Source organism: Coregonus clupeaformis, unplaced genomic scaffold (genome assembly GCF_020615455.1).
Source record: "Coregonus clupeaformis isolate EN_2021a unplaced genomic scaffold, ASM2061545v1 scaf1898, whole genome shotgun sequence".
Classification (NCBI taxonomy): domain Eukaryota; kingdom Metazoa; phylum Chordata; class Actinopteri; order Salmoniformes; family Salmonidae; genus Coregonus; species Coregonus clupeaformis.
Window position 1 is genome coordinate 47,973 of NW_025535352.1, and position 13,105 is coordinate 61,077.

Sequence of the window (13,105 nt, forward strand, 5' to 3'; positions counted from 1 at the left end):
AAAGAAAACAATCTGAAGTTGTTGTTTTTAAGTTATATATACCATGATTTTTCCGGTCCGGCCCACTTGGGAATAGATTTTCCTCCATGTGGCCCCTGAGCTAAAATGAGTTTGACACCCCTGATCTAAAATATAACATTTTGATTTGGTTAACACTTTTTTTGGTTACTACATGATTCCATATGTGTTATTTTATAGTTTAGATGTCTTCACTATTATTCTACAATATAGAAAATAGTACAAAATTAAGAAAAACCCTTGAATTAGTAGGTGTGTCAGCCTTTGACTGGTACTGTATATTACACCAACTGACTGGTTCTTCTGATGTTGTTCACACAGGGAGACCATGTTGAGACATTCTCTACATCCAGAGAGCAACAGCAGGAAGATCACAGAGCTAAGAGGTCTCACCACTGCCCACATTGTGAGGAGATTTTCCCAATTCTATCAAAGTTAAAAATACACCTACAAATACACACAGGAGAGAATCTGTATTTCTGCACTGACTGTGGGAAGAATTTCACAACATCAACTAAGCTAAAACGTCATCAGAGAACACACACAGGAGAGAAGCCTTACTTCTGCTCTGACTGTGGGGTGAGTTTCTCTCTGGAAACTAGAGGTCTTAAAAATACATGAACTTATACACAGGAGAGAAGCCTTATTTCTGCTCTGACTGTGGAAAATGTTTTAAATCATCAGCTGAACCAAAAGTTCATCAGAGAACACACACAGGAGAGAAGCCTTACTCCTGCTCTTACTGTGGAAAGAGTTTCTCTCGACTGGGCCACTTAAAACAACATGAACGTATACATACAGGAGAGAAGCCTTATTTCTGCTCTGAATGTGGAAAAGGTTTTATATCATCAGCTGAACTAAAAGTTCATCAGAGAACACACACAGGAGAGAAGCCTTACTTCTGCTCTGACTGTGGGGTGAGTTTCTTTCGACTGGGCCACTTAAAACAACATGAACGTATACACACAGGAGAGAAGCCTTACTCCTGCTCTGACTGTGGAAAATGTTTTATATCATCAGCTGAACTAAAAGTTCATCAGAGAACACACACAGGAGAGAAGCCTTACTCCTGCTCTTACTGTGGAAAGAGTTTCTCTCGACTGGGCCACTTAAAACAACATGAACGTATACATACAGGAGAGAAGCCTTATTTCTGCTCTGACTGTGGAAAAGGTTTTATATCATCAGCTGAACTAAAAGCTCATCAGAGAACACACACAGGAGAGAAGCCTTACTCCTGCTCTTACTGTGGAAAGAGTTTCTCCCGACTGGGTGACTTAAAACAACATGAACGTATACACACAGGAGAAAAGCCCTACTCGTGCTCTAACTGTGTAAAATGCTTTACAACATCAACTAAGCTAAAATGTCATCAGAGAACACACACAGGAGAGAAGCCTTACTTCTGCTCTGACTGTGGGTTGAGTTTCTCTCAACTGGGCCACTTAAAACGACATGAACGTATACACACAGGAGAGAAGCCTTACTCCTGCTCTGACTGTGGAAAGAGTTTCTCTCAACTGGCGGATTTAAAAATACATGAACTTATACATACAGGAGAGAAGCCTTACGCCTGCTCTGACTGTGGAAAGAGTTTCTCTCGACTGGCGGATTTAAAAATACATGAACGTATACACACAGGAGAGAAGCCTTACGCCTGCTCTGACTGTGGAAAGTGTTTCTCTCGACTGGGCCACTTAAAACGACATGAATGTATACACACAGGAGAGAAGCCTTACTCCTGCTCTGATTGTGGATGTTTTTTAAAAACAAAATATGAGCTAATACGTCATCAGAGAACACACACAGGAGAGAAGCCTTACTTCTGCTCTGACTGTGGGGTGAGTTTCTCTCTACTGGGCAACTTAAAACGACATGAACGTATACACACAGGAGAGAAGCCTTACTCCTGCTCTGACTGTGTCAAATGCTTTACTACATCAACTGAGCTAAAAGTTAATCAGGAAACACACACAGGAGAGAAGCCTTATTTATGCTCTGACTGTGGAAAAGTTTGAAATCTCAGCTGAGCTAAAAGCTACATCAGAGACACACACACAGGAGAGAAGCCTTAATACTGCTCTGACTGCGGGGTGAGTTTCTCTCTACTGGGCAACTTAAAACGACATGAATGTATACACACAGGAGAGAAGCCTTAATACTGCTCTGACTGTGGAAAATTTTATTAAACATCAGTTGAGCTAAAAGGTCATCAGAGAACACACACAAGAGAAAAGCCTCATCAGTTATCTCAGACCAGTTAAGAGTAAAGTCACTCCATCACTTAATTCTCATCTCATAAAGGAAGTGGTAACAGTGAATTTGATAACATTAAGAAAGAGTAACACTCTATTGTAATCCTATTGTTTCTCACTGTGAGAGAACTGTGCAGAGGAAAGGGAGCGTTATAGAATGTTAGCCTCTCTTTACTGATCAGTGTTCACCTGGTCAGTTTTGGTGTGTTTTGTTATCTTCTACTGTAAAGATACTGAGATGACCTTGGATTTGCCCTTAGGGTTGAATACACTCAGTGAGGTCTGATAGATGACTGGGTGGTACTGCTTTCCTCTGCAGTTTTCTGTGGGAATGAGCTAGTTCGGACACTCATCGGTACAACACAAGACATGAAGCAAGAGGTTTCTTCACAGTCCCCAGGTCCAGAACAGACGCTGGGAAACACACAGTATTAAATAGAGCCATGACTACATGGAACTCTCTGCCAGGTAACTCAAACTAGCAATAAAACCAGATTCAAAAAAACATAAAATAAAATTAACCTTATGGCACATTACAAAAATAACAACAGGAACTTTTAGCTCAGCTGATGTTGTGAAGCATTTTACACATCTCATATGTATATACTGTATTCTATAATATTCTACTGTATCTTAGTCCATGTCGCTCTGTCATTGGTTGTCCATATATGTATATACTGTATTCTATAATATTCTACTGTATATGCCGCTCTGTCATTGCTTGTCCATATTCAGTTGAAGTCGGAAGTTTACATACACTTAGGTTGGAGTCATTAAAACTTGTTTTTCAACCACTCCACAAATTTCTTTTTAACAAACTATAGTTTTGGCAAGTCGGTTAGGACATCTACTTTGTGCATGACACAAGTCATTTTTCCAACAATTGTTTACAGCCAGATTATTTCACTTATAATTCACTGTATCACAATTCCAGTGGGTGAAAAGTTTACATACACTAAGTTGACTGTGCCTTTAAACAGCTGGGAAAATTCCAGAAAATGATGTCATGGCTTTAGAAGCTTCTGATAGGCTAATTTACATAATTTGAGTCAATAGGAGGTGTACCTGTGGATGTATTTCAAGGCCTACCTTCAAACTCAATGCCTTTTTGCTTGACATCATGGGAAAATGAAAAGGAATCAGCCAAGACCTCAGAATAAATTTTGTAGACCTCTACAAGTCTGATTCATCCTTGGGAGCAATTTCCAAACACCTGAAGGTACCACGTTCATCTGTGCAAACAATAGTACGCAAGTATAAACACCATGGGACCACTCAGCCGTCATACCGCTCAGGAAGGAGACGCGTTCTGTCTCCTAGAGATGAACATACTTTGGTGCAAATCAATCCCAGAACAACAGCAAAGGACCTTGTGAAGATGTTGGAGGAAACGGGTACAAAAGTGTCTATATCCACTGTAAAATGAGTCTTATATCGACATAACCTGAAAGGCCGCTCAGCAAGGAAGAAGCCACTGCTCCAAAACCGCCATAAAAAAGCCAGACTACGGTTTGCAATTGCACATGGGGACAAAGATCGTACTTTTTTGAGAAATGTCCTCTGGTCTGATGAAACAAAAATAGAACTGTTTGGCCATAATGACCATTGTTATGTTTGGAGTAAAATAATGTTATGTTTGGAAGCAGAAGAACACCATCCCAACCGTGAAGCACGGGGGTGGCACCATCATGCTGTCGGGTGCTTTGCTGCAGGAGGGATTGGTGCACTTCACAAAATAGATGGCATCATGAGGAAGGAACATTATGTGGATATATTGAAGCAACATCTCAAGACATCAGTCAGGAAGTTAAAGCTTGGTCGCAAATGGGTCTTCCAAATGGACAATGACCCCAAGCATACTTCCAAGTTGTGGCAAAATGGCTTAAGGACAACAAGTCAAGGTATTGGAGTCGCCATCACAAAGCCCTGACCTCAATCCTATAGAAAATGTGTGGGCAGAACTGAAAAAAGTGTGTGCGAGCAAGGAGGCCTACAAACCTGACTCAGTTACACCAGCCCTGTCAGGAGGAATGGGCCAAAATTCACCCAACTTATTGTGGGAAGCTTGTGGAAGGCTACCCGACACGTTTGACCCAAGTTAAACAATTTAAAGGCAATGCTACCAAATACTAATTGAGAGTATGTAAACTTCTGACCCACTGCGAATGTGATTAAATAAATAAAAGCTGAAATAAATCATTGTCTCTACTATTATTCTGACATTTCACATTCTTAAAATAAAGTGGTGATCCTAACTGACCTAAGACAGGGAATTTTTACAGGAATTGTGAAAAACTGAGTTTAAATGTATTTGGCTAAGGTGTATGTAAATAAGGTATTATTGTTTTTAATAAATGTGAAAACATTTCTAAGAACCTGTGTTTGCTGTTGAGGGTGATATGGCCGATAATTTGCATGACTTTTGCCCCTTTTTAGCTTTCGACTCTTACCAACTTTTAGAATAGTTTCCCCCCCCTTTTGTATTGTACAGCCTACTGATATGTAAACATATGTCACCTGGTACAGCCAGAAGAGGACTGGCCACCCCTTTAAGCCTGGTTCCTCTCTATGTTTCTCCCTGGGTTTCTGCTTCATAGGGAGTTTTTAGTAGCCACTATGTTGTCTCTCCTGGCTATCATAAGATGAATGCACTAGCTGTGGGTCTCTCTGGACAGGAGCATCTGCAACATGACTAAATTGTAAATGTAGTGCTTGATGATGTATTTGATGTATTTTTTGTGTTTCCTGTTTGTACCCCAGGAAGAGTAGCCGCTGGGGATCCTAATAAAATACTACATTGTACTGAATGTATCAGATAGAGATGATGTGATGATCAGTTTTCACCATTAGTCTGTTTTTGGGCCATTTATGAATGTGTTATTCAATGTGTTTCTATTGGATATAGTAGTAAAGGCCAAATTCATTTTTAAATATATATTTTTATAACTAAAGGGGTCCTAAAATTCATAATCAAAGAGAGCATTATAGAATGTTAGCATCTCTTTACTTTACTGATCAGTGTTGCACCTTGTCAGTTTTGGTGTGTTTTGTTAGCTTCTACTGTAATGATACTGAGATGACCTTGGATTTGCCTTTAAGGTTGAATATCATATTTGAGGCGTCTCACAATGGAGTTTGATGGTTAACTGGGTGGTACATTACATTTACATTTTAGTAATTTAGCAGACGCTCTTATCCAGAGTGACTTACATGAGCAATTAGGGTTAAGTGCCTTGCTCAAGGTCACATCTGCAGTTTTATGTGGGAATGAGCTAGTAGACACAACATACACTGAGTGTACAAAACAATAAGGACACCTGCTCTTTCCATGACATAGACTGACCAGGTGAACCCAGGTGAAAGCTATGATCCTTACGATGTAGTTGTGGTGTATTTATTATGGATCCCCATTAGCTTTCAGCAGAAAACAAGAAACTGCAGTGGGCTATGGAATGAAAACACTGGACACTGGAGAATTTGAAAAACATTGCCTGGTCTGATGAATCCCGGTTCCTGCTGTTTCATGCTGATGGGAGGACTAAGGTATGGAGAAAACCATGAGTACATGCATCCATGCTGTGTGTCAGCATTGCAGGCTGGTGGTGGTGTGGGGTGTGTTTTCATGGCACACATTGGGCCCCTTGATAAAAGTGGAGCAATGTTTGAATGCCACAGGATATCTAAACATCGTTACCAATCAGGTGCATCCCTTCATGGCAGCAGTGTATCCATCTGCAAAATATTTTTTTTCAGCAGGATTATGCCCCATGCCACAAGGCTTGTCCAGGAATGGTTCCAAGAACATGACAGTGAATTCAGCTTACTGCAGTGGCCTGCCGAGTCACCAGATCTCAATCCAATTGTGCATCTGTGGGAGGAGATGGAACGAGCTATTCGGAGTAGAGATCCACTCCCAGCCAACCTGACACAACTGTGGGAAGCATTGCAGTCAACATGGGCCAGCATCCCTGTGGAACGCTCTCAACACCTTGGAGAGTCCATGCCCCGACGAATTGAGGCTATTCTGAGGACAAGGGGGGGTGCAACTCAATATTAGGAAGGTGTTCCTAATGTTTTGTACACTCAGTGTATATCAGATAAAGATGGTGTGATGATCAGTTTTCAGCATTAGTTTGGGTGGATTATTTTATATTACTAAACAACTTTTATTAATTATAAAAAGGCTATGAATCGACTAATTTTGTTTTTTAAATTGTCTTTTAAAATTAGATTCATTGATTTTATTAATTGATTATGAATGTATTTGGATAACTGTATTGAAGTTAATTGATCTGGCCGCAGGTAGCCTAGCGGTTAATAGTGTTGGGCCAGTAACTGAAAAGTCGCTGGTTTGAATCCCGAGCCAACTAGGTGAAAAATCTGTTGTTGTGCCCTTGATCAAGGCAATTAACCCTAATTGGTCCTGTAAGTTGCTCTGGATAAGAGCATCAGCTAAATGACTCAAATGTAATGAAAAATACTGTTTGTACATTAATTTGATCTGGGCAACATCTTTTTGTGTATAATTAAATGAAACAAACTGTTTAAAATCAAATAGTCAGTGTCTTACCCTAGCCAGAGGGACAGGGCCATAGTAGGCTAGACTATGTAGCTGCTGTTGTTAGTAGCCTGCAGTTTCCATGCAATACAGCATGTCAGATCGCTAGTGTTTAGGTGTATAGGCTTCTACATTCATGCAAGAGTTTTTGCTTGTGTCTGTCGGGAGTGATGTGTTATCAGGCTTGCTAAATAACTACAGGAGGGAAGTGGAGAGCGCTCCTTGAGCTTTGTGCCCGGTCCACGCGACATGGTCAAGAGACGCAAAGAGCCAGCATTAGCACTCCGATGTGAAGGACAGCTCTTACAAAAATTTACCATTGTAGTACAATGAACAACAACATTCCATTGTACTATGATGTTTTTTTTTACAAAATACAACTAACGTTTATTTATTTTTTAAACATCCCTTTCATAGCACCTACCACTCCATTAAAGGAGTAGTTCACTATTTTACAACTTTAAGTCCTATATGTAAGGTTTGTATACAGGAGACGTCGGTGTGTACTCAAGATTCAAAGGTACAGTGGGGAAAAAATGTATTTAGTCAGCCACCAATTGTGCAAGTTCTCCCACTTAAAAAGATGAGAGAGGCCTGTAATTTTCATCATAGGTACACGTCAACTATGCAGACCCGTCGCCAGACCTCAGTCTTAAGGGGGGCATATGAAATGCATGGGAGGGCAGGGCACAATTATTATTAGCCTACAGTACATATATTTAATAATAAATTCCCTCAAGTCGGGAGGGGGCACAATCATTTTTGGGGGAAGGCCCGGCCCCCAATTGCCCGCCCATAGCGATGGGTGTGCAACTATGACAGACAAATTGATAAAAATAAATCCAGAAAATCACATTGTAGGATTTTTAATGAATTTATTTGCAAATTATGGTGGAAAATAAGTATTTGGTCAATAGCAAAAGTTTCTCAATACTTTGTTATATACCCTTTGTTGGCAATGACACAGGTCAAATGTTTTCTGTAAGTCTTCACAAGGTTTTCACACACTGTTGCTGGTATTTTGGCCCATTCCTCCATGCAGATCTCCTCTAGAGCAGTGATGTTTTGGGGCTGTCGCTGGGCAACACAGACTTTCAACTCCCTCCAAAGATTTTCTATGGGGTTGAGATCTGGAGACTGGCTAGGCCACTCCAGGACCTTGAAATGCTTCTTACGAAGCCACTCCTTCGTTGCCCGGGCGGTGTGTTTGGGATCATTGTCATGCTGCCCAACCCAGCCACGTTTCATCTTCAATGCCCTTGCTGATGGAAGGAGGTTTTCACTCAAAATCTCACGATACATGGCCCCATTCATTCTTTCCTTTAAACGGATCAGTCGTCCTGGTCCCTTTGCAGAAAAACAGCCCCAAAGCATGATGTTTCCACCCCCATGCTTCACAGTAGGTATGGTGTTCTTTGGATGCAACTCAGCATTCTTTGTCCTCCAAACACGACGAGTTGAGTTTTTACCCCCCAAAAAACATAAGAACCATTCATACTGTCAGATCTAATATGGAAGAATTGAATACAAACGAGAAGGAGAGGTTGACCAGTACAAATTCTAGTTATTTTCATTGGCAGATCAATGCAGTTTTCCAAACATATTCATAATCCGTTTTTTTTGTAAGATTTTAACTGAACACAAATATAAACACAACATTCAACAATTTTACAAGGGTACAGTTCATATAAGGAAATCAGTCAATTGAAATACATTCATTAGGCCCTAATCTATGGATTTCACATGACAGGGGCCAACCCATCAGCCAATAAGAATGATTTTTCCCCACTTTATTACAGATAGAAATACTCCTCAGTTTCATCAGCTGTCCGGGTGGCTGGTCTCAGATGATCCTGCAGGTGAAGAAGCCAGATGTGGAGGTCCTGGGCTTGCACGGTTACACGTGGTCTGTGGCTGTGAAGCCAGTTGGACGTTCTGCCAAATTCTCGGTAGAGAAATGTACATTAAATTCTCTGGCAACAGCTCTTGTGAACATTCCTGCAGTCAGCATGCCAATTGTGCACTCCCTCAAAATGTAGACATCTGTGGCATTGTGTTGTGTGACAAAACTGTACATTTCAGAGTGGCCTTTTATTGTACCCAGCACAAGGTGCACCTGTTTAATGATCATGCTGTTTAATCAGCTTCTTGATATGCCACAACTCACAGGTGGATTGATTATCTTGGCAAATGAGAAATGCTCACTAACAGAAATGGAAACAAATTTGTGCACCAAATTTGAGAGAAATAAGCTTTTTGTGCGTATGGAAAATATCCGGGATCTTTTATTTCAGCTCATAAAACATGGGACCAACACTTTACATGTCAAGTTTATATATTTTTTCAGTATAGTTTTAGAAGACAATTAACTAAATACGTAGTCATTTCATTTTAATTGTCACATGCTTGGTAAACAACAGGTGTAGACTAACAGTGAAATGTTGACCAACAATGGAGAACACAATACAACAATTATAATAATAGGAAAAAGATTGTAGCACAAGGAATTAATACACGATGAGCAATGATAGCTTGGCTATATACATGGGGTGCCAATACCTAGTCAATGATAGCTTGGCTATATACATGGGGTGCCAATACCTTGTCAATGGTAGCTTGGCTATATACATGGGGTGCCAATACCTAGTCAATGATAGCTTGGCTATATACATGGGGTGCCAATACCTAGTCAATGATAGCTTGGCTATATACATGGGGTGCCAATACCTAGTCAATGGTAGCTTGGCTATATACATGGGGGTGCCAATACCTAGTCAATGGTAGCTTGGCTATATACATGGGGGTGCCAATACCTAGTCAATGGTAGCTTGGCTATATACAGTGCACTATATACAGTGCAATCTGAAAGTATTCAGACCCCTTGACTTTTTCCACATTTTATTACGTTACAGCCATATTCTAAAGTTGGTTAAATCATTTCCCCCCCTCATCAATCTACACACAATACCCCATAAAGTCAAAGCAAAACACAGGTTTAGAAATTTTTCAGAATTTATTAATAAAAAAATGGAAATATCTAAGTATTCAGACCCTTTACTCAGTACTTTCTTGAAGAACCTTTGGCAGCGATTACAGCAGAGTCTTCTTGGGTATGATGCTACAAGCTTGGCACACCTGTATTTGGGGAGTTTCATTCATTCTTCTCTGCAGATCCTCTCAAACTCTATCAGGTTGGATGGGGAGCGTTGCTGCACAGCTATTTTCTGGTCTCTCCGGAGATGTTCAATCGGGTTCAAGTCTGGGCTCTGGCTGAGCCAGGTGAACCTTCGCCCCAGTCTGAAGTCCTGAGCGCTCTGGAGCAGGTTTTCATCAAGGATCTCTCTGTACTTTGCTCCCTTCATTATTCCCTCGATCCTGACTAGTCACCCAGTCACTGCCTCTGAAAAACATCCGCACAGCATGATACTGCCACGACCATGCTTCACCGTAGGCATGGTGCCAGGTTTCCTCCAGAAGTGACGCTTGGTATTCAGGCCAAAGAGTTCAATCTTGGTAACAACAGACCAGCTAATCTTGTTTCTCATGGTCAGAGTCCTTTAGGTGCCTCTTGGCAAACTTCAAGCGGGCTGAACTCTGGAGCTCTGTCAAAGTGATAATCGGGTTCTTGGTCACCTCCCTGACCAAGGCCCTTCTCCTCCGATTGCGCAGTTGGCCGGGTGGACAGCTCTAGGAAGAATCTTGGTGATTCCAAACTTCTTCCATTTAAGAATGGAGGGAGGCCACGGTGTTCTTGGGGACCTTCAATGCTGCAGACATTTTTGGTACCCTTCCCCAGATCTGTGCCTCATCACAATCCTGTCTCAGTGCTCTACGGACAATTCCTTCAACCTCATGGCTTGGTTTTTGCTCTGACATGCAATGTCAACTGTGGGATGTTAAATCGACAGACAAACCACGTCCAATCAATTGAATTTATCTCAGGTGGACTCCAATCAAGTTGTAGAAACATCTCAAGGAATGTCAATGGAAACAGGATTATACATTTTGAGATTCATAGCAAAGGATCTTGAATACTAATGTAAATAAGTTTTTGCAAAAATGTCTAAACCTATTTCCACTTTGTCATTATGGGGTATTGTGTGTAGATTGATGAGGGATTTTTGTTGCTTTTGTTGTTTGTAAAAAAAAAAAACATTTTTACAATAAGGCTGTAACTTATTTTTTTGTTGAAAAAGTCAAGGGGTCTGAATACTTTCAGAATGCACTGTATAGACACTAACTATTTCACTTTAAACACTTGTTTAATGCACAAAGAAGGCCCAGCACAAATTCATGTACAAACATGATTTTCATTACATATTTGTAATTTAGCAGATGCTCTTAAAGGACTTATAGGACCAATTGGGGTTAATTGCCTGCCAACAAACAGATTGACCTAGTTGGCTCGGGATTCAAACCAGCACTTTCAGAGAGTATATAACACAATACGACAAAGTAGAATACAGAACACTTGGGCAAAGAGCGTTGTGCCAGTAACCGAAAGGTCGCTGGTTCTAATCCCCGAGCCGACTAGGTGAAAAATCTGTCGACGTGCACTTGAGCAAGGCACTTAACCCTAATTGCTCCTGTAAGTCGCTCTGGATAAGAGCTCCTGCTAAATGACCAATTTATTTATTTATTATTTATTAAACATTACAGGACATTTTTCATGATGGAAATTGAAATATTAAAATGTTATTTAAAAAAAGCAGTGGGTAGAGTGGCGTTTTGCAGGCGGTTTGTACGGGCAGTTATACAGGACAGTTTGTGGCTGTTTCTCAGGAGCCTGGTGGTGCAGTTACCTCTTCTTGGAGGGAGCAGGTCATTCAGTGGATGGTCAAGAGTGTGCATGTCCTTCACCAGGTGCACTGCAGACTGTTCTCGCCTGCTCTGCAGTGACAGGAGCTGTGGTTGGACTGCTCCACCTCTGGAGATGATCCTCAAGGCCCTCCTCTGCACCCTGTCTAGTTGGGTCTGCTGCTTTTTACTGCATCCAACTAACAGCACTCCACCGTATTCCAGAACAGTCAAAAAGGCGTTTGAGGCCTTTCTCACTGGCTGCTCCACATGTCACCACTGAGGTTAGAGTCTAGATTAAAATCAAGATACTTGGTTGTTGTTACCACTGGTACTTCCTGTCTTCTAGGATTAGTGGTGCAGGTTGTGGATGGTCCTCTGACCAAGGGCTAAATGTGCCAGTTGCCATCACCCTCTGCCCTCTTTCGGTGGTGTTGCTGTGGAGCCAGGCTAGTAACCTTGGACACAGTTCAATGTCAGACAGATGTTGCAGGAACTTTGCGTGATCTACTCGATCAAAGGCTTTGGACACATCAGCAAGTAACACCCTCACCATTGTTGGGTTTATGGAGTCTGTAGCTGTCAGCCAGGAGTATGTGGCTTTCCCAAGGGCGATAGTAGTGCTGGACTTTGGGAGGTAGTCATACTGAATCGTGCACTCAGATAACACCTCCTACTGGCAGGGGACAGTTTTAACAATGTGTTTGATGACAGGGGCTAGATCTTCTGCATGCTCTTTTCGTAGCCAGGCTGGAATGCCATCAGGCCCACATGCTTTACGTGGGCTGAGTCTGTTCAGAGCTTGCTTTAACTGGCCAATGCTGCACAGCTCAACCTGCTTTGTAGACATGGGCAGGGGGAAGATGGCAAGATGTGTGGTGCTTGTCCATGCCTCAGCAAAGAAGCCATTCAAAACATCAGCCACGTCGTCTTCAATTCCCTCGACCTGTATTCTCCCTCCTGATGTTTTCTTTGGTCCCAGTCCATTGTTAATGAAGTCCCACCATTCCTTAGGGTTTTTCTTCTTTAGGTCCTGGATTTCAGTTTTGTAGTAGATTGTCTTTGCTTCCTTGATAATCATTTGCACTGTGTTTCTGTATTTTCTCCATGTCATTGTTTCTCCCCATCTGTTGAAAATATTCTGTATTTTCCTGATGCCAGCCTTTATTCTTTCAGTCATCCAGGGCTTGTCCAGTGTTGTTTTCTAATTCTCATGTATACATCAAGTGCAGTTTGAATGCAGGAGTTGAACGTCTCCACCTTTGCATCGATGCTCTCCACCTCATATATGGCAGAACAGTCAGTACTGGCCATACATCGTGCAAAGGTCTCCTTTCTGTTCTGGGTTACCAGATGTCCTTTTTTACGCTGCACCTCTCTTCTCCCTCCTGATGTTGTGTTTGGAGAGAACAGCAGACATTTGTGATCACTGGATCCGAGAGGAGTAAGTACAGTGGGTTGTGTTGATCAGATCTAG

At 41.5% G+C, this 13,105-nt stretch overlaps 1 long non-coding RNA gene across 1 annotated transcript; it reads left to right on the top strand.

Moving 5' to 3' along the window:
- The first annotated feature begins 386 nt into the window (after positions 1-386).
- LOC123487921 lies at positions 387-5,106 on the top strand. The gene is made up of 2 exons (XR_006659908.1): positions 387-424; positions 5,034-5,106. It is a non-coding gene; the product is annotated as an uncharacterized LOC123487921 (long non-coding RNA).
- Positions 5,107-13,105: the final 7,999 nt, after the last annotated feature.